The sequence below is a fragment of the Leptonychotes weddellii genome, chromosome 3, assembly GCF_054177405.1.
Source record: "Leptonychotes weddellii isolate Sample4059 chromosome 3, ASM5417740v2, whole genome shotgun sequence".
NCBI lineage: Eukaryota > Metazoa > Chordata > Mammalia > Carnivora > Phocidae > Leptonychotes > Leptonychotes weddellii.
This window is the reverse complement of record NC_138371.1, coordinates 83382296-83409231: the sequence shown is the minus strand read 5'-3', so window position 1 is coordinate 83409231 and position 26936 is coordinate 83382296. Positions and strand designations below refer to the sequence as shown.

Genomic DNA, 26936 nt, shown 5'->3' with positions numbered 1-26936 from the left:
AACAATGAATCATGGAACACTTCATCTAAAACTAATGATGTAATGTATGGGGATTAACATAAGAATAAAAAAAAAAGATTTTTGGGAGAAATTGGGTTCTTATTACATGGTTTTGAATGCACTAATAGGCCACTGTGCTCTCTGTAACCTCAAGGACTTGAATTATAAAATGCCTGATGCCACACCAGGTATAGTGTCATTAGCCCTATTCTTCCAAACCAGTGAAATAAAAGGATTTTTCCATGTTTTTCAAACACATAAAATGCAGAAGGCAGGGTGCCTGGGTGGCTCAGATGGTTAAGCGTCTGCCTTCGGCTCAGGTCATGATCCCAGGGTCCTGGGATCGAGTCCCGCATTGGGCTCCCTGCTAGGCGGGGAGCCTGCTTCTCCCTCTGCCTCTGCCTCTCTCTCTCTCTCTCTGACTCTCATGAATAAATAAATAAAACATTAAAAAAAAATGCAAAAGACAGGCAAGGATTCAGCATTTTTGGAGTTTGTTGTCTACATACAAATCCAATTAGAAAATGACTATAACTTGAAATTAATGAGTAATAAAATCTCTTTAATTGTTCTGGTTTTTGTTTATAAATGTTAAAACACAGTGCATGGTTATTTATTTTCTATTTAGCTAGTAAGGACTTGGACCTTCTGTTTTCTTTCACTGCTAATACGGACGGACATACTATAATTCATGTTCATGGCCAGTCACCTGAAAAGGTTATGATATTTTCATTCATATTTCATTCATATTGCTATTTTCAAGTTCTTCACTTCCTTTGCCAGAATGTGTACTCCCTCCTACACCCCACTGAAAAGAAAAAAAGCCAGTGAAGAGTCAGGTGTATGAGGTTTTGTGTTTCCCCCTCCTGTCTTTTATCATTGATTTTTATATCAGTCATAATAAAATATCTTTCTCTTCTGGAAATTGTTCATCTCTCTCTATGCAACAAATTTCTGTTGAGAATGAATAAGAATTACATTTAATAATGAATCTTCTAAGCCTTCATTTCCACCTGTGTTTGTCTGTGTCTGTGATGGGGGGTGACAGGGAATGTGAAGTATTTTAAGGAGGTGCTGATGAAGAAAAGTAAAGATGATTCATTTGACCAGATTTGAGTCCATGTATAAATTCAATCAACTTTCTGACAGATACCTCCATGCACGTTGTTCTAATTCTTTGTCTTAGGTTTTTTTGTTTTTTCTTTTTTCAGGCAGTGCTATGGTCTGAATATTTGTGTCCCTCAAAATTCATATATTGAAATCCTAGCCCCTGAGGTAATGGTGTTAGGAAGGGGAGGCCTTTAGGAGGTGATTAGGTAATGAGGGTGGAGCCCTCATGAATGGAATTAGTGCTCTTAGAAAAGGGACCCCAGAAAGCTCTTTGGATTCCTTCCACCATGTATGGACATCAAAGGGCCCCTCTATGAATTAGAAAGTGGCCTTTCACCAGACACCACGTCTGTGCCAGTGCCTTGATCTTAGACATCCCAGCCTCTAAAACTGTGAGAAATAAATTTCTTTTGTTTATAAGCCACCCAGTTTGTGGTATTTTGTTATAGGACAAACAGACTAGGAGTATAGATCCCTTCAATTTTAAGCAAAGTACCAAAGTGTCTTGAAAAAAGGTTTGGGTAATGAAATATTGAATTGTACAGTTTTGTACTAATCAGGAGAAAAAGAAAAACAAAAAACAAACAAACAAACTTGTGAACTCATTAAGAAGTATTTGTAAGACAGGCAGCGTTTTCCACCCCTGTTCTGATGACTTTGAAAGGAGCACAGTCTGTTCCTATAAAGCAATAAAGTCATCAAGTCCACGTGGATGATCTTCTTTGTTATTTAAAATAGGCTTTACGAGTCTTTCCACATGAGGAAGGCCCATCTGATAGAGTTACTTAACAAGGTATTTATATTCTTAATAGGTTGCTGATAAATTCCGTTCAAAATCAGAGGCAGAGGTGATGCTACAATGGTCAAGATTATGACCAAGTTTTAGAAGTTCTTTAAAGTTACTATAAAGTGTACTGTTTTGAATATTCACTACAAGACTCCATGGCACACACATTATAAAGCCAAAGTATAATTAATCATAAATTACTACTATACCGGTTTGATTGTTTATAAAGAACTTTCTTATACATGTCTCAGTTCATAGTCATAGCAATCTGAGAAGACTTGTGACGCAAAGTTGAATGGGCAGTGTGACAGGAACATCACCTGCAGTAGCCTTAGCTGTGACTTACTTCCCTCACTTACACACTATGTTCTAACTACTGGTTAGACCATAGAGTTAAGCATTGGTGGTAGTACATTTGTTCATATATTTAATCCTATTTACTTAATAAATATTTATTATGAAAACTTTTTTTCCTGAAATTTCTACCTTTAACTCATGCCACCTGATTATGTGGACATACTGAGGACATAGTAGCCAATTCATCACACATATTGAAAGGAAACTTACACTGTAGGAGGGTTCCACATGCAGTAACTGGCCATTGGAAAACCCAGATAAAAGTTCTTCCCAACTTTGGAGAACTGGTTTGAGACTAGTCAAAGGTGAATCAGATTTATTTGCCTAATTCTCCCAAACTTTTCTTATCAATCATAGCATTCTTATCTTTGCAGTTCAGTGGCAGTCTAGGAAGGAATATAATCAGAAGGCAAGTAAAGGTTTTTCTTTCTAGACCTCCACTTTCAGGTGAGTAAAAGTGAGCACTTGTAATCCATTTCCTAAATATTCGTTCAGCAACAAACACTGAACACAAAAGTCAACCTCTCATATACACATTCTTGTCTACTTTGGTGAAAGCATCATGAGTTTGTGTGAGCATTTATGTAGAGTATGTGTATCTTTCAAAATGGACCTAAGATTTCACTAAATTTTGTGAAAATGATGCATGCACATAGTTTAAAAAATCAAATTGTACTATTAGGCTTACATTAAGAACCAGCAATACCAACCTCTTTTCCAATCCTGCTTCTCACAGGCTATTTTCTACTCTTTAGGTATATTTTCTGCTATTTCTAAAATATATGTTTTTAATTCATATTATTTCATCAATATTTCAATTTCAAAATTTTTGCACTTTTAATTAAAATGTAATTGATGCATGATAAACTGGATATTTTTAAAATTTATAATTTGATGACTTTTGACACACACACACACACACACACACACACGCTCATGAAAAGATCACCATAATCAAGATAACAAACATTCCCATCACTCCCAAAGGTCTCTTCATGCTCCTTTGAAATCATCTTTCCTTCTGTACCTCCAGCCTCCTCATCCCCAGGCAAACATTTTTCTGTTTTCTGTCACTAAAGATTAGTTTATTTCTAGAGTTTTATACAAATTGAATCATATAAAATGTACTTTTATAATCTGGCTTTTTTCATTCAGCAGAATTATTTTTATATCCACTCATATTGAATCTGTACCAAAAGTTCATTTCTTTTCATGGCTGAGTAGTATTCCATTGATAGGATATACCACTATTTCTTTATCCATTCAACTATTGATGGACATCTGGTTATTAAAAATTAAGCTACTATGGGAATGCCTAGGTGGCTCAGTTGGTTAAGCATCTGACTCTTGATTTTGGCTCAGGTCATGATCACAGGGTCCTGGGATCCAACCCTGCACCAGGCTCCCTGCTCAGTGGGGAGTCTGCTTTTCTCCCTCTCCCTCTGCTCCTCCCCCTGCTCACTCTGTCTCTCTCTCAAATAAATAAATAAATAAATAAATAAATAAATAAATAAATAAATAAATCTTTTACAAAATAAAGCTACTATGAATACTCATTAGACATTATTTTTGACTTCTTACTTGGTAATTAAAGTTTAGCTCTCTTACAATTTCCCCCATTCACTGTTTTCTTTCCCCAGCAAAGTTCAATTATGTGTTAATTTTGGAATTATAACAATATTCACTATTTACATTATTTTTTTTAATATTGTATTTATTTGTTAGAGAGAGAGAGGGAGAGAACACAGGCAGGGGAGCGGCAGGCAGAGGGAGAAGCAGGCTCCCCGCTGAGCAAGGAGCCCGATGTGGGACGCAATCCCAGGACACTGGGATCATGACCTGAGCCAAAGGTAGACGCTTAAGGACTGAGCCACCCAGGCATCCCTATTTACATTATTTTTAAATGCAAACATTGGTCATTGCTGAACCTAATAATGGGTATATCTAATTTTATTTTCTCTTACGACTTTTTGTTGCCTCACTTTTTCATTTGTTTATTCTCATATAGACCTACAAATAATTATCTCTCACCATCCAACAGCCTCTCAATATCATTTAGCAAATGGTAAAATGTACTAGATGAGCTATCATTTCTATTTCATACTGGAAATTCCTGATGGAGCCCTGCCTCGTCCTCCTCCTGGAAACTTGCTCTCCTGGTCAACGCATAGCTGCATTTACATTGCTTTTGTTCTGGGAATTCTTTTCACTTCCCTCCTGGGTCAGGACCTGATTTCCCATGTTGTCCTCTTTCACCCTTATTTTAGTGAAACTCATCCTCCAGTATATTCCTGAGATAAGTATATAGGGAAGAGGTTAAATATTTTTATTCTTTGCAAGTATGAAAATTATTTCTTTCACCTGGTTCACCTGGGAGAGATTTACTGCTTGAAAATTTTTTTTTACTCTGCATTATAAAAGCATTGTCCATTGTTTTCTAACTTCCAGTGTTGTCACTAAGATAATCAATATCCTCATATATAATTGTGACCATTTTTTCCACCTAGAATATTTTTAGCATCTTGCCCTTTTTCCTCACGTTCAAAAATTTTGCGGTGATATATCTTGTTACATTAATTTCCCTGAGCATCCTTTTAATCAACAGAATTATATCCTTGTTTCTATAAAATTGTCTGGCATTATTTCTTTGATATCCTCCCCTGCGCCCCCCAAAAAAATCCATATTCTTTTTCTTCTTTCTCTTTTTTGAAACTTCTATTAATAGCATATTGGGTCAATACTGGCCCTGTAATTTTCTGATATTTTATGTCTTACAGTTTTCAATTATTTTTTTCCTTAATTTTAGGAAGAATCTCCAACTTTATCTTTCAACCTTCCTACTTTTTAAAAAAAATTTTCAGTGTAATTTTTAATTTCCAAAGACTTTTTATTCTTCTTTTATTTCTCCTGTGTTTATGGGATCTTATTATTATTTTATAGATACATATCTTTATTGATCTCTTAGAGAATATAAAATATATATCAAAATCTATATTTACAATCTTGTTGAACTGCATGAAATTGCTGCTATTTGATCATTTTATCTACAAAAATAGCAGTTTCCTATGGTTCCATCTAATATATCTATCTATAAATATATTTTTGTGTACACACACACACTTCTGTTCTCTGCAATTTTCTCTGAGTTTATTTTTAGTATTTATTGACTTTGAGTCCTAATTTTTTTTCTTTTTGAGAGAGAGAGAGAGTGAGCATGTGAGTGGAGTAGGGGAGGGAGAGGGAGAGACAGGGTGAGAGAATCTTAAGGAGGCTTCACAACCAGCCTAGAGCCTAACATGGGGCTCGATTTGCTCATGACCCTGGATCATGACCTGAGCCAAAATCAAGAGTTGGACACTTAACCAACTGAACCACCCAGGTGCCCCCAGAGTATTTTTTTTTTTTTTTAATTTGCTCACTGCCCTATCCCCAGTCAAGTCAATACAAAAATTAACACCACAGGGGTGCTTGGCTGGCCATGCTGGTAGAACATGCAACTCTTGATCTCGGGGTCATGATTTCAAGCCCTACTTTGGGTTTAGAGCTTACTTAATAATAAACAAACAAACAAACACCTCAGGGTGCTGAGCAGATCTTTGAGGAGTCACTGAGTTATCAGTTTGTTCTGAGCTATCTGGAGGTCCAACTGCCCCCTGGAGATCAGACTTTCACTCTGAATTGGGGCATGACTAGACATGTTATAGGTCTTTACAGAACTCAAAAGGATAGAACTATGAGCATGGCAAAAATTTATTCATAGGGGATGTATTAGGATTCTCAAAGAAAGAGAACCAACAGGAGAGAGAGAGAGAGGAGATTCATTATAGGTATTGGCTCATGTGATTAAGGAGGCCAAAAAGTCCTAAATGTGCCATCTTCTAGCTAGAAAGCCAGGAAAGCTGGTGGTGTAATTCAGTTTTAGTCTAAAGGCCCAAGAACCAGGGGTGCTTAATGTCCGTGGGCAAGAGAATATGGATGTCCCAGCTCAAGCAAAAAGAATGACATGTTCTTCCTCTACCTTTTTGTTCTTTTCAGGCCCTCAATGGATTGGATGATGTCCACCTGAGTGGGGAGTGTGATATTCTTTCCTCACATTCAAATGCGGATCTCTTCTGACAACACCCTCACAAACACATCCATAAATAATGTTGTACCAAATATCTGCACATCCTTAGCCCAGTCAACTTGACACATAAAATTAACACCACAGGGGTGCCTGTCTGGCCATGTTGGTAGAGCATACAACTCTTGATCTTGGGGTCATGATTTCAAGCCCCACTTTGGGCTTAGAGCTTAGTTAATAATAAATAAATAAAATAAATAAATAAAACAAATAAAACAAATAAATAAATATCATGGGTGCTAAGCAGATCTTTGAGGAATAATGGAGTCTATTACCTTTTTATAATGGTATAAAGCCTGTGGCTTCAGAACCTTCTGACCCATGGATTTCTTGCACATTAAACTATTTCACCACAGTTCAAATGTACCTTTGTGAGGGAAATACAAAGTCATTGATGGTCAGGAAATGCTTTTCTATCTTTGTTTTGAGATTATACTGGCAAAGCTTGCTTAGTGATCTATTAGTACCAACGGGAAAGCAATCTTGAACCAAGTCTGAGTTGTCATTCTCACCAATTTTCAAAGTCAGGCTGGCCCTTTTTGGTGTGACTTAATCACCCCATTTTCAGCTCTGTACTCTAGTCACCCATTTGAAGTACCCAAGACTAATTTCTGAGAACTTCTGTGATTATCTGAGGGCCTATGACTGACTACTTGTTTGTACCTACTTCCACCTCTGTAGGCATTTAGGATTGAAGTTCTTCCTTTTCATTTCTGTTATTCTAAACTGTGTTGGCATTTATCCTTAATTAACTGGTTTTCCACTCCTGGTCTCTTTGTTCTTATGGATTTATAACTTTTTTTTGTTTGTTTCTTTACCTTTATTTTGGTAGGATTGAAAGTGGAAGCAGATATAAATGTATCTGTTCTCTGCCATGCTTATCCAGTTACCTTATATCATACTTTACAAAAATATTATCTTATTAAAGCATTATTCATATACAATAAAGTCCATCATTTTTATAAGTGTAAAATTTTATAATATTTTTAGATCTTAGATGTTTGAAATGCCCTAATCAATAGTAACATGCAGATCCATCATAATTACATATGTCTTTTTCTATCTTAAACTCACATAGATAAATACATGCATTCTTCCTGGTAAGAGTGGAGGACATTTAGAAGAAAATAACTGTTGATGTTTGTCATAGATTTGAATGAAAATAAGTGGGAAACCAATATGGTTGGCAATATATCTAACTATAATGAGACCAATAGCAGAGCTATAGTTTATGGATAAGCAATCATGACGAAAACAGGAGTATATCCTATACTGTAGCAGTCAATAATGCTTAATTGGTTCCTATCATTTTTTTTAAAATAATATAAAAAGAAGCAGATAAGAAATATACTAGTTTTGAAGCAAGACAAAAGGAAATGAGCAAAATTGGGATTTGACCAAATGATTCCTGCCTAAAGTGGTACAAAAGAGTATATATAAACATCACAGAGGCTGCATATTTGTAGCAAATGCTCTTTTAATGGTTGCTGATAAAGAATGACAGGCACTTTGAGAGCATCTGATACATTTCTCCAAGGAGCGCACTGTTATCTTTGGAAATACTGGACGGGAGCATACAACATATCTTCCAAAATTTCTGAACATATGTGTTTTGTTTTTTTAATTTTAAGCGATGCATAAATGCAAATACTTTTACCAATTTTCAGTGATAAAGCCTTTAGTATGGGTCTTCTAGTTGGAACCATAAACTTAGTCATCTGCAGACATGAGGCAGGGATATAAACACAGATTTAAGAAAATAGGCAATGGTGAATCACAGAATGGCATAACCTCATAAAGACACTCAAAAATAAAATATCTTTAAAATGTATGAAAATAAATTTTAAAATGAGTAGATAAATTAAAAATAGATAATTAAATAAAAATAAGGTAAAGCAAACCTGAGTCTTGAGGTGCTTATAGTCTGTAGGCAACTAGTTTAACCTCTAGTTTAGGAAATGATGGGTGAGTTCTCAGAAACTGACACCCTTAAGAAACAGCAGATATATCCTGCACCTAATTCTCAACTCAAAATTTACTTAGATTTCCTATTTAATCTTTTTCTCACTTTTTTTCCTTCCTTACAATGTTTTCCTTTTTCCTACTTCTCTAGTGTTTGCTCCTTATGCTTTTGTCCCTTTCTTTTTTCCTCTTTCTCCCTTCCTTACTCCACCAAGATGTGAAATGTTTTATATATAACTACTCTTATAAAGGTGAATCAAACTGAATCTCCCTAAGTGGCTTTTGTCCCTCATTAAAAACCTTAAATGGCATCTCCTTACCTATAGCACTATAACACAGAGACAATATTGCTGGGCCTCCTATTCAAAGTCGTCTTCAACTGATCCCTACTTGCTCTGCTAGCCTCATCTCTTAGGACGGTAGTTCTTCCAGTATCCCAGACTCACAAGACTATAGCAGCCAGTGAGCATATAGTGCATACTACTTACTCCCTACTACTCATCTGTGTTCTTTTACTTTGCCTGAATACTGTAGGTATTTTAATAAATATGAGTTGAATTTGAATTTTCTGTTATCAATTTGGAAGAAAATGAGTTGGAATATTACTATTTCTCAGTTAAACAATTTAAAAGCCAATTAAATTAAGTCACATTTCGCTTATGACTTTTTTCTTCTTAATATCAAAATAAAGCTGTTAAAAATATAAAAGTCACCCTTGTCTGCATTTTCATGCTCTGTTGTTTTGCTTGTTTGTTTAGACATGGCACTAGGTGTTTGATTCTGGCATGTGTTGATGGGCATGGATAAAAAGCAAGAAGTGAAATAGATTTCCAAGGTCAGAAATTGTTGACTAGTAGACTATAGTCCACTTTCACTGCTAAGAGATTTTGCTTCCAATGTTTTAATTATTCTGGGCTCTTCTCTATTATATGAATTTGCTATATAAATTCTTATGCTTTCATTCATATACGGCACCCTTTCTTTCCTCAATTCTCTGGGTAGAATCTTGCAAAGAGAGTAAACAGACATTTCCTTGCCATTTACAAAGGGCTTTGTTTGCTCAAGAAGTCCATAATTTAGACACTAATGAAATATGAAATATGCCACATTATACTTTGAAAATGACCTTGTATCAATATCAAATGTGGAGAATGAGTGTTCAGGGAATTTCATGGTTTCTATCCAAATTTTATGCCTACTTCATAGAATCTTTTATCCACACTTATATGCCTTGATGTGTTTATAAACATTAATATAAAAAGAACAATTTAATTTGTTTTAAAAATCTAAAATCTGACTTATCTATGAGACACACTTCAGAACACAAACCAATTTTGCTATAGTAATACTGTGTCAATACTTCCTGACAGAAGACAAATGTTGTTATTATTTCACCGTTTCTTACCTTTGTAAAAGTTTAGAATTTTACAAAATGACTCTTCTTTACATGTCAAAACAGTAAGTTGATGAAAATAAAAAAAAAAAAAACTACAGCAATTTTTATATCTGGTAGCAATGATGGATAATCCAGGTGTGTTGGGTTATAAATGGTATACATACCATATTGATAACTTAAAAAACAGTGAATATAGTTTTAATGGAGAAATGTATTTTTTAATTTTAAGTTTTATTTTAATTCCAGTTAGTTAACATACAGTGTAATATTAGTTTGAGGTGTATAATATAGTGATTCAACAATTTCATACAACACCCAGTGCTCATCACAGCAAATGCACTCCTTAATCCCCATCACCTATTTCACCCATCCCCCCACCCACCTCCCCTCTGGTAACCATCAGTTTATTTCTATAGTTAAGAGTTTGTTTCTTGGTTTACCTCTTTTTTCTTCCCCCATGTTCCTTTGTTCTGTTTCTTAATTTCCACATAGGAGTGAAATCATATTTGTCTTTCTCTGACTGACTTATTTTGCTTGGCATTACACTCTCTAGATCCATCCATGTTGTTGCAAATGGCAAGATTTCATTATTTTTTATGGTTGACTAATATATATATATATAGAGAGAACATCTTCTTTATCCATTCATCTATCAATGGATACTTGGGCTGCTTCCATATCTTGGCTATTGTAAATAATGCTGCTACAAACATGGGGTGCATGTATCTCTTTGAATTAGTGTTTTTGTATTATTTGGGTAAATACCTAGTAGTATAATTTCTGGATCATTGGGTAGATCTATTTTTAACTTTTTGAGGAACCTCCATACTGTTTTCTAGTGGCTATACCAGTTTGTATTCCCACCAACAGTGTACAAGTGTTCCTTTTTCTCCACATCCTTGCCAACACCTGTTGTTTCTTGTGTTTTTGATTTTAGCCATTCTGACAGGTGTGAGGTGATACCTCATTGTAGTTTTGACTTGCATTTTCCTGATAATGAGTGATGTTGAGCATCTTTTCCTGTGTCTGTTGGCCATCTATATGTCTTCTTTGGAGAAATGTCTGTTCATGTCTTCTGCCCATTTTTAATTGGATTATTGTTGGAGAAATGTATTTTTTCATCAAATCACAGATAATTTTTTTTTAAAGATCACTGTGACTTGTTTTGCTTTTATTTGATTAGATATTCTCCATGATAGAAGATTGACATCAGAACTATCTAAAAGTCATCAGTCTCCATCTAGTAGTTCATTGGCTGGCATATAGAACAAATAGCTGGGGAGTTTGTTAGCACTCAAGAAAGTTAGAAAAGAGATAAAATTATGCTTCGGGTTTCCATCTTTTCTAAGCTTTTTTCTAGATTTCCTTTCCTATTAACCACCCCCCAACACACACAGAGTCACTTAATATTTTCATACTATTGTAGCCCTTTTCATAGTGGATATCTGATAAATTCTTTCAGGGAAGATGCTTAGGGATTTAATGTGCTATAATGATAAGAATAATTAGAAATTCACAAAAGAGCCCAAGAAAGAAAATGAGTACAATGCATAACTCACTATTTGCAGGATTTAAGAAATACTTGGAAGAGAAACTTTCTAGAGCTTTAATCTCAAGATACAAAGACAAGTCTTTCTCTGAGATGATGTCCATAAACTTATAGAGAAACAATAGTGTTAGATTCATATCTTATGTTTGAACTGGAGTGTGATCAGGATAACTGGAACAACTTTGGTTTTGTGGATGTTTAGGCTGGAGTGCTCCCAATAATTATTCACTTTTACCAAGAAGATGTTATACCTAGAAATTCTGCTCCACTTCCTTGTATCCACACATTCCTAGTGTTACTGACCTCATTATTTTCCAAAGGCAGGGGCTTATTCCATAGAATCTTTCTTATCTCCATATAGGCAATTTTCCAAAATAACTGAGCTTATCAATTCCTTCTGTAAAGGAAACTGATTCCCATGGATCAGTTAATTCCCTGGACAATCCCTAGGATGACTAAAAAATTGTTTCACCATCAATTTAATTGTTGGTTCCCAAACCTTTTGTGCCGGTTGGACTTGTTATTATATTATATAATTTAATTAAATAGTATGCAAACTTAAAAAATAACTAAAATAAAATTGTATGCAAATATGAAAGTAAAAAGAGTTTTGTTGTGCCTATAAATAATAAATTGAAAGCTTTCCACAGACTCAATAACTGCTAGTCTTAAGAAAATTAAATTGGAATAGATAGACAAAAATAATTTACAAAAATTAAAAGAATTTTTGAACTCTGCTTCACAAATTTCTTTAGCTTTTTTTTCTTTTTAAAAATGTGAAATTGGAAATTATGGAAAATATATTATGCATATGGTTTATGCAAGAAATAGAACTCTGATCATGAACCTTAGTCAAAGAAAAGTCATTGGTTCTACATCAAAAAATTACCATATGATTTTGCATTTATATGTTAAGTGTTCAAAATTGTTTAAGGTATATTTGTGACATTTTTGTAAGCCAAATTTAATCTTTTAATATTATTATTAAAGACTAGGTACTGATCTAATCACCTCTGAGAAATAGGCTTCTATGAAATGTCAGTGGAGGAGATCTTTTGGCTGGCAAACTAACATCACATGAAGTCAGAGCACATGATATGAAATTGGGAGTGAAGAAAAGGCTGCAGATTTAATGAAAGAGTCCACCCTTACTGGCTCAATGATTCCTGCAATCCCTTCTACACAGCACAAATATTTTTAGAAAAAACTTAATCTGTAATCATCTCTAAGAAAGAGAATATGCTAAGTGGCAAGTGATTGAGGTCAGCTTTATAAATGAGGAAAAGAGAAAACAGACTGGTGTCTATTGTTTCTGTAGAAGTGGTATCTCAATGGGAGTGTAAGAAGTAAAAATTCAGAATGGGGGTTGGTTGTTTATGTTGTGGTTGAGTTGAATCCAAACCTTGATGAAGTCAAGGATAGTCAGCTTTCATATTGCATTTAATTGAGAGTCAGAGCATAAAGTATGTTCTTGGAAGACTAAGCAACAAACAGCATTGTAAGAAATAGGCTCCCACCAGGAACAAATACCTCCTTCTTCCCTCAACAACAGTTCTGTAGTTCTCTCTTTTCCAACTAAAATATAAACTCCATGGTCAGGATCACATTCCTTGTGGCTAGAAGAAAGCCTAACATATTGATGATGCTCAAAAGTTGTTTATTGAATCATGGCCTGAATTCTTTCTCTATTGTATTAACTTGTCCCCCCTCTCTTTCTCTTACCTTTTAGTTCTTAAATTGTCCTCAGACCCCTGCATGGTCAATGCAAACAGTTAAAACTAAAGATACTTGCTCCTTCCCAACACCATGAATTTTTCATTTACTCCACAATTAGCAACCTGCATGGTGTTAACAGTTATTATTACTATTATTATTATTATTATTATTATTATTATTATTATTTATTGGATCCTTGAATGGAAAGCATTAGAAAAGTAGACCCATTATCTTGGGTCAGTTTTCCCAGAAGCAGATGCTTAGACAAGCATTTGTATACAAATGAGCTGTTAGGAGATGCTCCCAGGAAAAACAGGTAAAGGAGTAGGAGACATCGAGTGGGGAGAAGTAAGAAACTAACCAAGAGTGCAATTCAGGTGTCCTCCTAGCCTCAGCCTGATCCCATGGGGAGCTCTGAAGATTGAAGACTGCAGTGTATTTTCCCCCTGCAGGCAAGGGATCAGACTTTTTACCTTGTCTTCCCTTAGTCATTGGCTATAGACCTCCCCAGGGACTATTAAACTCTGAAGTATTTCCAGAAAAACTTTAAGCCTATGGGTCCAAGGACAGTCCTCTGAAGAATGTTGCAGTTTCAGGTGTGAATAGGTAACAGGAAGAGGCTGTGGTATAGACACATAAGAGGGATCCAGGGGAGCTGGACAGATCATTAATTAAGGGATCCCCTAATGCCAAAAACTGTACTGAGTAAAACTCTCATTTGCCACCTTCTGGCCTGATTAGTAAGGTGGGTACATGAACACACAGTGTTCTTTGGGGTTCTACCTAATACATCCATCCCCTTGGTGGAGTTTTCAGATTTGGGTTCTGCTTGCATAGGTCTATTTTACTGTAGGTCACCATAATTCTAGGGAAGAATATTCAGTTAATTCCTCTACACTTTTCTTAAATTGAGCTAGAGACATTTTTTTAATGTTCCCCAAAATAAGTCCCTGTACTAAGATGTGAAAATTAAGATGCCCCATTGTCAACTGTAATGTGCACTGGGGTTTGGTTTCTTACCTGTTACTGTAATCCATCTCCAGTTTCATACTGAACAGATAAATGAAAAAGTATATTATTTTTATGTTATCGAAATTGTGAATATTCTCTAGAATCTGATAAATAGCTCACGATAGATTTTTTAAATGACATATTAAGGATGCCCATCTTGACATGAATATATTAACAGATGCCCATCTTGACATGAATATACTAACATCTGTTCTACTTTTCTTTCTTTTGACATTATTGTTACTCTTTATAAGAAATAACTTTTTTGAAAAATGTAATTTTGCTTTTATTTTTCACGTAGATGTAAACAATGGTTATATAATTATAACCTCTTTATGTGTAATAATATGCATATACAGTTTATATATAAAATTTTTATTTTTATATAAAATATGTATTTTATATATATAAAATATTATACATATATATAATCTATGGAGGTGAGCATTACAGCAAACAATCAAATCACAAATATGCTTTACCAAGAAATAACTGTTTTAAATGTTGTACTCTACAATGAACAAAAAGTCACAAAGGTCACACATCTTTACTATTCTATTTTCTTTATGTGATTATAAAATCAAAATTACTTACTCAATAATCTTAATTATCTTTTTCCTCAGCAAACTAATATTATTGCCAAGCAGATTCTGACAGATTACTTACAGGTGGAGTATGGGGAGGAAACTTCTATAAGCTGACATATCTATAGGTGGAAAAGAAGGAGGTATTAGAAAGTCAGCAAAAACATTAACAACTGAGCATGCCTGATGGACATCTGGTCTTGTTGTGTACTCTAATACAAAACATCATAACAATAAATGCTCATAATGAACTAATAAAGTATGATGGGTTCACTGTACCATTCATTAAAATTTTGATAGATGTCATTCGAAAAATCATTAAACAAAAACTGACAGAAGTAATGGAAAAAAAATGTTAATGAAATCTTAAATTTAATGAAAGATGTGTAAGACCACTAAACTAAAAACTGCAAATTATTGCTGAAAGAAATTAATAAAAGTGAAAAATTAATAATGAATAATGAAAATTAATGAAATGGAGAGATAAACCTTGTTTATGCATTATAAAAATTCAATATTGTTAAAATATCTTGTTTTCCTCAAACTAATCTATAAATTCAATGCAATCTCAATCAAAAGCCCATCTAACATTTTTGTATAATTGACTACATGATTCTAAAGTTTATATGGAACTACAAAGACCTGCAATAGCCAAAACAATCTTTAAAAAATACAGAGTTGGTTGAGGTGCCTGGGTGGCTCACTTGTTAAATGTGGGACTCTTGATTTTGGCTCAGGTCATAATCTCAGGGTTGTAAGATCGAGCCCTGTGCTTAGGATTCTCCCTCTCCCTCTCCCTCTGCCCCTCCCTCTGCTCGGGCTCTCTCCCTCTCTCCCTGTAATATATAATAATATACTTTATATATATTATATAAGTAATATATATATAAAGTTGGAGGATGAAAACATGAAACTTTCAAGAACATAGCAGAAAACATGGAAGAATAGCTTAAAGCATATTAACAAAGGAAAAGATTACTTATTACACAAAAAACACTACCATAAATCAACAACAAAGATAATTATTTGGACTTTATCAAAATGTGAACGTCTGTAACCAAAATATCGCATTAAGAAAATGTAAGTGCAAGATATAAACTGAAAAAAATATTCATTTTACATGTGTTTGACAAAGATCTTACATTCAGATACAAATCAACAATTAAAAGTCAAACATACAATAAAAAAAAGTGGGCAAAATGTTTGAAGAGGCACATCATAGAAAGATATAGGAATGGCCAATAAGAGCACGAAATAGTTCTTTACCTTCTTAGTCACCTGGAAAACAGAAAAAAAAAAAAAAAAAACAATGCGATACCACTTCACACTCACTAGAAGGCTTATAGTAATGACTAACAACAGTTATTGGCAAGAATGTACAGCAACTAAGATTTTCATACACTGTTGCCGAGAATATAAAATGGTACAACTACTGTGGCAAAATATTTGGTAGTTTTGCTAATGAAGTTAAACATACACCAACCCTATTACACAGAAATTTCACTCCTTGGTGTTTACCCAAGAGAAATTAGAACATATGTCCACAAAGGGACCTGACATATAATATTCATTGAAGCCTAATTTAGAGTAGGCCCAAATTGAAAACAACCCAAATGTTTTGGGTTTTGTTGTTTTACTAATTTCTCCTCTACAGGAGAATTAGTAAAAGGCGAGAGATTTATGCGATCTGAAGAGAAACCAGAGTATCTACAGGAGAATTAGTAAACAAAGTATGTTATATTCATATAATGGAATATTATTCAACAATAAAAAGAATAAACTCCTGGAACACACAACATGGATGGATCTCAAATTTGTTATACTGAAGAATAAAAGTCATATACAAAAGATCACTGTACTTTTATAAAGTTCAAGAGCAAGCAACTTAATCTATGGTGATAGAAATCAGAACACAAGTGATATCAGCATCATGGCAGCATAAGATGTCTCTAATTTTTGTTCCCCCCAACCACAAAAATTCAGCATCCATCCACAGACATAAGTGCTTTTGAAGGAGCTGTGGAATCCAGCCTACACCAAGGAGCCTGGAGGAATCTTGCCCACCTGTGTTCAGGGCAATAGGCAGACAGACCTAGGTCTAAGCTGTGGATCCTGCAGTGGCCTATGAACTGGCTGCAGCCTCTCTCTCTTGGCCACAGGCCAGGAACCCCTAGAAAACACCACCTTAGACAATCACCCATGGTTGAGAGAGCCCTTGTAGAAGCTCAGCTTTCCAGAGGAGAAGTTACAGCATACTGTTGGAGCAAAAAAAAAATATGAGTTTGGGCACAGTGGAGTGGAAGGCAGTTACTAAAGCCTGGAGGAAGTGACTTCTCCAAATATGAAAAGAGCAACACAGAACTTTTAAGGAACAATTTCCACCTTACTACATACCAGGGTGGGGAATTGCTACTCTCAGGCGTACGTACAGCTGGAAGCCAAGCAAGAGTCATTCAGAAGTCGTTTGGAGACCCTAATAGCAGAGTTACCTTAGCAGAGATATAGAAGATGAGAAGTACCGAAAAACAGTTGTGGAAAGTTATAGGTAGAAGGGGCTGCCGTTGCCTATAGAGTAAGAAGTTGTAAGCTCCCACCGACAGAAGCCACTATTCATTTATTCATTCAATCAAATATTTAAAATATTTAATCAGCGTCTAATACAAACTGGCACTGTCCTAGGCCCTGAAATTTCATGGTAAACTCTTTAACATCATGGGTCCTATATTGTAGTGGGAGAGGAAGGTATTTATCAAATAATCACACCAATACATGTACAAATATGAAAGTACTAACATGAAAAGAGTAATGGAGGAAAAGTACATAGAGCTAGAAGAGCTTATAACAATAATAGCAACTCCTTATGTTTATTTTTTACAACAACCCTACAAACTAAATGCAGTCATTCTCATTTCCATTTCATAGCTGAAGAATCTGAGGCAGTGAGAGGATTAGTAACTTGCCAAAGATCACAGAGCTGGCCAGTGGCTGAACCGGAGTTTTGATCCAGGCCTTCTGTTTCTAGATTCGGTGTTCTTAACCACAGTGATATAGTGCATACCCACTTGATCCGGATGTGTTCAGGAAGATGTCCCTGGGAAAAAACCAACCAACCAACCAACCTTTTAAACCGAAATCAGAGAGATGTGTAGGAATTCCCTGGGAGAAGAGTGTGTGCAAATTCCCTGATGTGATTGGGAGCATGGCAGAGTTGATGGACAAGAAAGTTGTACATTAATTCTACAAAAATTAGAGAAGATCCTATGTATGATTAAACAAGTCAGAAGAGAGAGATAATATTAACTTAAAGTGTCATTAGTTTGTGTCCTTCCTAAATTAAAAAAAAAAAAAAGACCTTCTAAATAAAGAGTTAAATTACATTCTCCATCAGCAGCTGCACTTCTTTGTTATTCTGTCCTCCGTGGGGGTGAGGAATGGGCCACCTTCACTATTCTGGGACCCTTTCAACCAGTACTGTTCACCAATATTAAGCTGAGATTGCAGGAGCCCTGAAACCTTTAGGCTCAATTCTTTTTTTCTAATCAGCTGAGGAAAGTTCTTTTCCCAACAACTGTATCCACAAAGACTCTTCTCTAAGAAAAATGAAGCAGTTAATTCCCCCTGCTAAACACAGCAGGAAGGTAATACTTTTCTCAAATATCAAATCAGTCCGATTTCATTTAGACTTAAATGATTTTTCTGGCCCCTCTTCATGTAGATACCTCTGCAGTCAATTAGCATTGTCACTTTTAATCTTCTGTAGTCAGATCCTGGTCATTTCCCATTAGGGTTCTATTAAATAGATTCTTATGGCCTGGCTGAACTGACTGCAGTGCACTATCTCTAGAAAGCACGCTAGCCATCATTATGCAGCTGGCATTTACTAAAGGTTAGATATTACCGATAACCTTAATCACAAATTATGCTACTTTGCCTGAAAATTCACCTCTGGATTTTTTTTGCCACCAAACTCGAATGTTCCTAGAATAGTCAGACTATGCTTGGATGGAAAGGCACCTTGAATTATGCATCTCAGCTTAAGCTACTTTAAACTTCATGGCCTTTGCCTCAAGATCCAAAGATGCTGTTGCAGTCAGGGGCAAAAACACCTGCATCTAACTGCAATGCCAGGTGCACTCTAACTAAAGAGGAAGGAAGCATACATTTTCCTCAGGAAAAGAACTCTGTCCTACTGTGGCTTTTCTCAGTCCATTGGGTCTTGCAAATAAAATAAGGATGGAACTGTAGAAAATTGAAACAGATAAAACATAGAAAATTCATATCTTCTAAGTGCAAATATAGGGCAATGTTAGAGTACCTGTACAACATACAGCAGATACAAAATAGCATCCTCTAATAGACAAAGCAACAAGCCAGGTGTCAGAAAGCATGGCTTCCACATACCCAGTACTAACTGCTGCTGTGACGTTGAGTGAGTTGCATGATTCCACTAGCCTCTGAAAGTCCTTGGTTAGATGTAAATATAAATTGGGTGCCTGACTAGTGACTTCAGCTGATTTAACATGGGCTATCTCTTTGGCAGAGTGGAGAGAGAGGAAACAAGCAGGACTGGCCTAGCACCCTCCAACTGGGCTGCCCTCTGTGGAATGGCATCAGGGAGACTGGTCACTATTACATCCTGAGGGAAGAGAGACAGGGAAGGCAGAACTGGAAGAGAGCTATGTCTACTATGTAATTTTATCGGCAGCCAGTCCTAGGGGATAGAGATCCACAAATATATCCAGCAGTGTAAACCTTCTCATGGACTTCTGGCCCCTTTTATCCTTTCAGCCATAGGCCCATTCAATAAGCTTCTTAAGCATTTATTAAGTAGGGTCCCTGCCCTTTAAGGGCTTGTGGTTTAGTAGGAAAAAAGTTATGCTGGCTTTGGACAGATGGTCACAGAGAATATTATGAGACTCAAGTCTTTACCTTTATTTAAGACCAAAGTTCTTGGTACCTATTCTAGATTTAGTTTCTCCCCAATTATTCTCTTACAGAGTTCCATCAATTTCTTCATCTGCCTCAAAGAAATTCTTCACGAATAAACATCTAGAACTAAACAGTAAATAGGACTAATTGGTATATGACAGAGAGTTGACCAGAATGGGTCCTGCCTCTAAACTTCCTTTATGTCCTTTCATTACTGGTGATTATTTTACTCTTCCTTTCATTTAATTTGACTCTTCCTCAACTTCAACATCCAACTTAGGTGTTCTCTAAGAAACTTCTCAGACAATTGCATATCTAATTTCTGAAGAAACTAGTTTTTCTGAAGAACAACTTCAACATCCAACTTAGGTGTTCTCTAAGAAACTTCTCAGACAATTGCATATCTAATTTCTGACGAAACTAGTTCTTCTGAAGAAATGTAATATTTCTGAAGAAATGTAGTTTCTTTGGAGCACCATACCCAGAAACTCACACAAGTCCATAAAAATGGCACCCGGGAGAATTCCTGCTGGATCTACTTTAATAAGTGGTTAAGGGTCAACTGTGATTAACATTAGCAAATGCTTGCTAAACAGCTTGAAAATTATTTTATTAAATATTTTTAAGGAAAATTTCTGAAACTCTCTCTGTCCTTTAATCTTTCTCATCAAGTTAACTTTTTTCATGCAACCAAAAACTATCAGTTTAATAAAGCCAAATTGTGATCACTTTAATATATTAAAGCAGGTGGTAGAGGTGAAAAATCAATGTGGTTTTGGAATTGTCTGAGAAGTTTCTTAGAGAACACCTAAGTTGGATGTTGAAGTCGAGGAAGAGTCAAATTAAATGAAAGATAGAGTAAAATAATCACCAGTAATGAAAGGACATGAAGGAAGTTTAGAGGCAGGACCCATTCTGGTCACATTGGCCAAAGGAGTGTTGGTTCACCTGTTTTCATAAAGTCCAATGCAGAAATAATAAAATGTCTTTCAGGCCATCCCTCCCCCCACCATTTAAAGTGCAAATAACTGTACAAGAGATGAAAAGGGTTATGTTCTAACACCATAGAAAAATATAAATAAGTGACATAGTTAATTACTCACAATAATAGCAACACCCATACATATTTGAAAAGCAGCAGTATCCTCACAACTTTATAATATTTTATCCTTGTGGTAGTCCTTCAAAAAACAGATTCTAAAAAGTGATTAGATATGCAAGAATTTATTAGGAAAAATACCTGTGAGAGAAGAAGGAGGGAGCTGAGAGAGGTTGGGAGAGCTATCAGACTATGATACGAGGCTGACCGTGAGAGAAGGAAGGAAGGAAGGAAGGAAGGAAAGAAGGAAGGAAGGAAGGAAGGAAGGAAGGAAAGCAGGCAGACTGTGAGGAAGGGAGGAAGAGAGGCAGGCCGGGTGGAAGCATCACAGGCTGCAGTGCAGTTCTAAGGAAATTTTGTGAAGCTGTCAGAGACTCCTCAAGCTAAGGTCAGCCTTCACAGAAGTCCCATGCTTCCCATGATGGGTCTGCCTTAATATCTCCTTGGGCTGAATTATTGTCTGGGAGCAGCCAACAAGAAGCATGGCCTCTGTACAAACCCAGCATTGGGTTTTAGGGAGTAGCAGCTGAGGCCCTCAACAATTTCCTTGCTGTTGGAAATCTGAGAGCTTCATTGTCTTGACTGCCATAGTCTTAAAATCAGACCTTGGGTTATACCACAAAACATGGATCACATGTGGCTCATCCCAAATTCTAATAATTTTGGCACAAAGGATTAATAATAGTAATACCTAACACTGGTAAGCTGCTTCGTATACTCACACCACCACTGCAAAGAAAATATTGCCATGCTGGGGCACCTGGGTGGCTCAGTCAGTTAAGCATCTGCCTTCAGCTCGGCTCATGATCAGAGAGTCCTGGGATCAAGCCCCACATCAGGCTCCTTGCTCAGTGGGGAGTCTGCTTCTCCCCTGCCTGCAGCTTCCCTTGCTTGTGCTTGCTCTCTCCCTCCCTCTCTCTCTATGTCAAAGAAATAAATAAAATCTTAAAAAAAGAGAGAAAATATTGTTATGCCAATTTTCTAGCTAAAGAAAACTACTTATTAGAATTAATAAGAAATGGACAGAGAGCTCAAATTCAGGTCATTTGACTCTGTAGCCCACATGCTTCCCACCACTCATGCTGACTGAGGTAAGAATTAAAATACCCAGTTTCTGCGATAATGAGCAGTATCTCAAATAGCACAATTCTGAAGTAGCAACATACATTATCAACAAAACTGGGGCATTTATTAAAGGGAAGGGGGGACTATTAATAATCCCATCAGGGCAATGATGCTTTCTTAATTGGAATTTTCCTCACATCAGTCTATAATCCTGCAGCATCCTTCACGGACAGGTATAAAACACCAATCCCATCTAGAGTCCCCTTACCAGGAGAACCATCTCTAGGCTCAAGGAAGAATTGCCTTCAGCTCCCTACTCACCCCTGCTTCTTTTCCCAGAGAAAAATTCCCATTCAGAGCCTCTGGCCCAACTTTCTACCTCCATGAAATGCCTGGAAACTCTGACCCTATGGTTAGAAGGTTTGTTTTAGGTCATAACTGCAGATTAAATTTCATTTATTCAGTATCTTTGCCACCAACTATACACTTCATTTGCAGCTGGCTATTTGCCTAGAGTAACTTATTTATTTAATTGATTGACTGTCTCGGTTTTCAGAGTAATTGTTTATCCCAAGTGGCATAACAGCATGTTCTGTTCCTATGCTCTTCTCAGGAAGAGAGTGCTGGCTGCTTGGAATAATTCAATGTCTCATTAAAGAGAACATGCTGAAACTTAGCTCCAAAAACTCTAAACCAAGATACATGTTCTTCACAGCTTTGTAGATTTCATCTTTTTCTGGTGAATGTGCACGCGGGAAGAATGCTTGCTCAAGTCTAAGTCAATCAAATATTTAGGGAAAACAGGGACTTCATCATTCTGTCTTCCAATCTGTTTAGCATCTTTACCTTTCCTCCAAGAACATGGTATTTTGTGCTTGCTGGTAATTATTTCACAAAGCCTAGAAGTTTCTACCCTATGACTGCAGGAGGTAAGGGTCTCTTTAACCATAGATACATTCTGGTGTTCACATTATGCTTCTGAACTGGTAGTTGATTTACTTGAACCAGTCATGTTTAGCCATCACTGTGTTAATGACTCCAGCCCAATCCACGCTTCTTTTAATTATGATTGCAGCCATTTTCACAGTACTTGAGGCATAAGCCAGTGCAACCCACTGCCACCTCTATTCCATCCCAACTCACTGCAGATGAGAATATTGTTAACTGCAGTGCTATAGCATGCCCAAGATTATCACCACTGCACTTCCATTTTAGAATCCCTTCTTGAGGAGCTTCTTCTTAGGAAAAATAGTATAGAGATTCTGGCAGAAATACGTCTAGTTTAGTTGGTCCCAGAAAAATTTGAGTGCAAGGAATACCACTAGAGAAATGGGCAGGTGGCATAGGGAAGAGAAGAAAGCCAAAAAGTGGTACATTATTAAGCCTTCCAATTATTAACAAGAAATGGGAAACTGGGTGTTAATCCTGTGGGAAAACTCTAGGGAAAAGAATTATCCTGCACAAGTGACAAGGGAACCAGGACATTTTTGTATCAATTTCTAAGATTCTTTGATTGAGGGCTTTATTCAGGGATGTTTCTTTCCAGGTGCTTATGGCTTGCCACACACAAGGTCAGCATGGCCTTCTGCACTTCTGGATGTAGACACTGGGAATTGAAAATCATCTAGAGCACCTTGACATGATAGCATCTGAGGGATGTGGATGGGGCTTTGACAACATGTGCTACCTTCATACTTTAAAAAATGAAATGTTAAATACCTTTCATGTAAACTAAATGGTATAACTTAATTCTGGCTCAAATTCTATTGCTTTCTCTGAGTATTACTAGCATTATACATAATACCCAGATTTTCCACAAGCAATTGCTTAGATTGTTGCTTCATTTAGTTGATAGTAAACTGTAATGTTAAGGAAGAGTAGCTTTGAGAGTCAGGCTGAACTTCAAATATGAGGTCTCCTGTTTCTTATCTACAGGCTTTGACAAATTTCTGAAAGCAAGACAATTCAGTTTTCTTGCCTGTAAAACAGAAATGATAGTACCTACCTCCTAACAGTTATTGTGATGAGTGAAGACATGATATATTTAAAGAGTTTGGCACAGTGCCTGGCAAAGGGTAAACCTTGATTAAATAGTAACCCAAGAGGATTCAGGAATAATTTAGAATTTGTATTGCTGTTATCCTTATTGTTTTCCCAAGCTTTGGTAAGACCGTTCTGACAATTTACAGTATGCAGACATATTTACCTAGCTAGATGTCCTCAGTTTGCCCTAATAGATTCAGATGCTACCTTTTTTCACCCTTATCTGTGCCCCTGGAAGCTGCCCCACATCTTCTGCTTTAGTGGGTTCTTGTGTCCTCCAGTTCCCTCTTGGGTTGGCCAATGGGAGGGAGAGGAAGGAAATCAGAGAACAGGAGGAAGTGAGGTCATGGTGTCTGTTACGCCCATAACCTCCTTTCTGGATCATCACAGTTTGGCTATATCCCTTCTATTAAAGGTCACAACAGCTGACAGGTGAATCTCTTTATACAGCCTTGTTCTGGATTCCAATGAGTTCCTGGTCCCCTTGTTTCTTCAGTCTGTGAGTGATAAAGGCTTACTGTGGTTACTATGCCCTATGGCACTGCACTTTATTGTTTCCTAACCACAGCTTTGTAAATAATCCCTCCCCAGTTGTTCCCAGTGTGCCACCTGTTTCCCACCAGGATCCTCACTGAGGTATTAACAAAGGGGCAGATTTCCTCCCATAGGCCCTATAGGTATGATGGGTAAGTGTGTCAGGCGAAAGTGGGGGGCAGGAGTATGCACATGCATGTGAATACACATCAATATAATTAATTCCATCCATTATTTTATAAGTAATATGATAAGTAAATTCCAGTGTTTTTCAAGGCACTGCATCTACTGCATTAGTTATATGTACATACACACACACACACACACACACACACACACAGAATCACATGCTGTGGATGGAAAAAGTATTGTATAAGGAGATGCCAAGATCAGGAGTTCTCAAGCTTTTTGCTGCTAAGGGGTAGTTGATCCTTCCATGAGTAATTTTCTTTTGCTATGCCAATGATTCTTAGTGAGCAGGGGAAGTATATTGGAATTAATGGATTTTAGAGAGATTTTCAAAATTTTCCAGGAGATTCTGACATGACCTTTATGTTAAACGCTCAAGAAATGCTTGAGAAGTGCTCCTTCTCCTAACTAGACTTTCAAACATTAAAGTTTTCACCCCGAGCCCTTTCTTTCCTGAACAAAAGAAAAGAAAATTAAGTATAGTAAAAATGTTTGGGGCTACTGGGTCTTATATACCTGAATTTGAATCTCAAATTAGCCACCTCTTAAGACCACTTGGAATGTTTTTCATCTGTAAAATTGGAATATTGAAGCATTTTTATAAGAATATGGAGATGTGTTATGTATATTATTTATTTACATATATGTAAAAATTATTTATATATTTGCATAAATGTATTGTTATGTAATGCATATTTATATATTTATTTACATAAATATATGAACATAATACATTTGAAATGAGATGATTTAAATGCTCTTTATATCAATGAAAGGTAGTAATCGATATGGGTAGGGCAGTAGAATCAGTATATGTGCAGAAGCAGGGGTAGGCGAGTTGAAGATTTACCTCCCATTCTAAGAAGCCTGGAACATAGGGAGGTTTGGAGAAAGCATAGGATAATGAAAACAGAAAGGAAAATTCCAGCATCATCCTTCTGGACGTTGAAAATCTGCTATTAGGAACCCCGCCCCCCATACACAAAGAACATCAAAACAAAGAGATTTTAGTGAATGAAAAGGTAGGTTGCAGATGCAATAGGTAGGGTAGTAATAAGGGGCAACACTTATTGCACAGTCTAATAGCAGTAGTAACATGGTAACAAATCCCAATCACCAAGGCCAGTAAAACTATGTCAGAGTTCTCAGGCATCTTCGCTTTTAATCATTTATTTCTACTTTTTCTTTTTTAGATTTATTTATTTATTTTAGAGAGAGCGGAGGGAGGGACAGAGAGAGAGAAAGAATAACTATTTTTAAAAAGATTTTATTTATGTATTTGTCAGAGAGAGAGAGAGAAAGCACAAGCAGGGGGAGTGGCAGGCAGAGGGAGAAGCAGGGTCCCCACTAAGCAAGGAGCCTGATGCGGGACTTGATCCCAGGGCCCTGGGACTGTGACCTGAGCCAAAGGCAGACACTTAATGGAATGAGCCATCCAGGCGTCCTGAGAGAGAGAGTATCAAGCAGACTCCCCGCTGAGTCCAGAGCAGATGCTGGGCTAGATCTCAGGACCCTGAGATGATGACCTGAGCTGAAATCAAGATTGGATGCTCAACCTACTGAAACACCCAGGCACTCCTATTTCTACTTTTTAATAATATGGTCCAGGATCTTATTTTTTTCTCCCCATCAACCAAATTCTCTAGCTTGCCTACAATTTGCCTTATTTTCATAATTCCTTTACTTCTTTTTGAAAATCCTCTTAGCCCAATATTTTTATCAGGTTCTGCTTGCAGAAGCACTGGAGTTTAATGAATAAAGGCTCAGGCTTTAGAACTGGGTGGATTTGGTTTGAATCCATGGATGCAGGCATGGGGATTTATGTTCAGCTGATTGGGTGGAAGATGTGATATAACTAGTTAGAAAGATGAGGGAAAGGATATTCACCTTCCAGGGCTATTTTTGCTTACTAGATAATGAGCATAAAGTGCTTAACATACACTAAGCACATGGCATATTCTAAGCTTTAAATGAGTATTATCTCATTTGTTTCTTCATTTCTTACTTTTCTTTGGGAGATTTTTTTCCCTCTATTGGCCTAACTATTTTTGTCATTTTTTTCCCCTGCTTTCTCTATATGCCCACCTTAATCTTTTCCTGAGATTCCAAAAAATATGGTAGGATGCTCTTAGTATTAATGGCTACATCACCAGCTCAACTGAGAAGAAACCCCAATACCCTATAGTTAAATGGAGTATACAGAATAGAGTTTGCAAATGTCAGGAGTTCAGCAGCAACACCAATGGGATGGAGGAATGTGGCATGGTGGAAACAACCCAGAAATAGAGAATATGAGACCAAAAGAATTCTTGGCTAAATCAGACATTAACTAGTTTTGCCTTATTGGTCTCGCTTGCCTTCTGTATTAAATAGCCAGTTGAACGACATGATATCAGTTTCCCCCCAGCTTCAACATTCGATAATTCTACTTAATTAGTTCTTATCCTTCATAGGGCATAAAACACCTTAGGAAAATTTAGCT

General features: G+C 36.4%; 1 long non-coding RNA gene across 1 annotated transcript in view; it reads right to left on the bottom strand.

Annotated features, from left to right (window-relative positions):
* Window positions 1-15325, bottom strand: part of LOC145720567 (uncharacterized) — a 136387-nt gene extending 121062 nt beyond the window's left edge. Inside the window, exons 1-2 of the long non-coding RNA XR_014143635.1 lie at window positions 14606-15325; window positions 14021-14050 (exon numbers count right to left, since the gene is read on the bottom strand). This is a non-coding gene — a long non-coding RNA (uncharacterized LOC145720567). The remainder of the gene's footprint in view (window positions 1-14020; window positions 14051-14605) is intronic.
* Between the last annotated feature and the right edge of the window lie 11611 nt (window positions 15326-26936).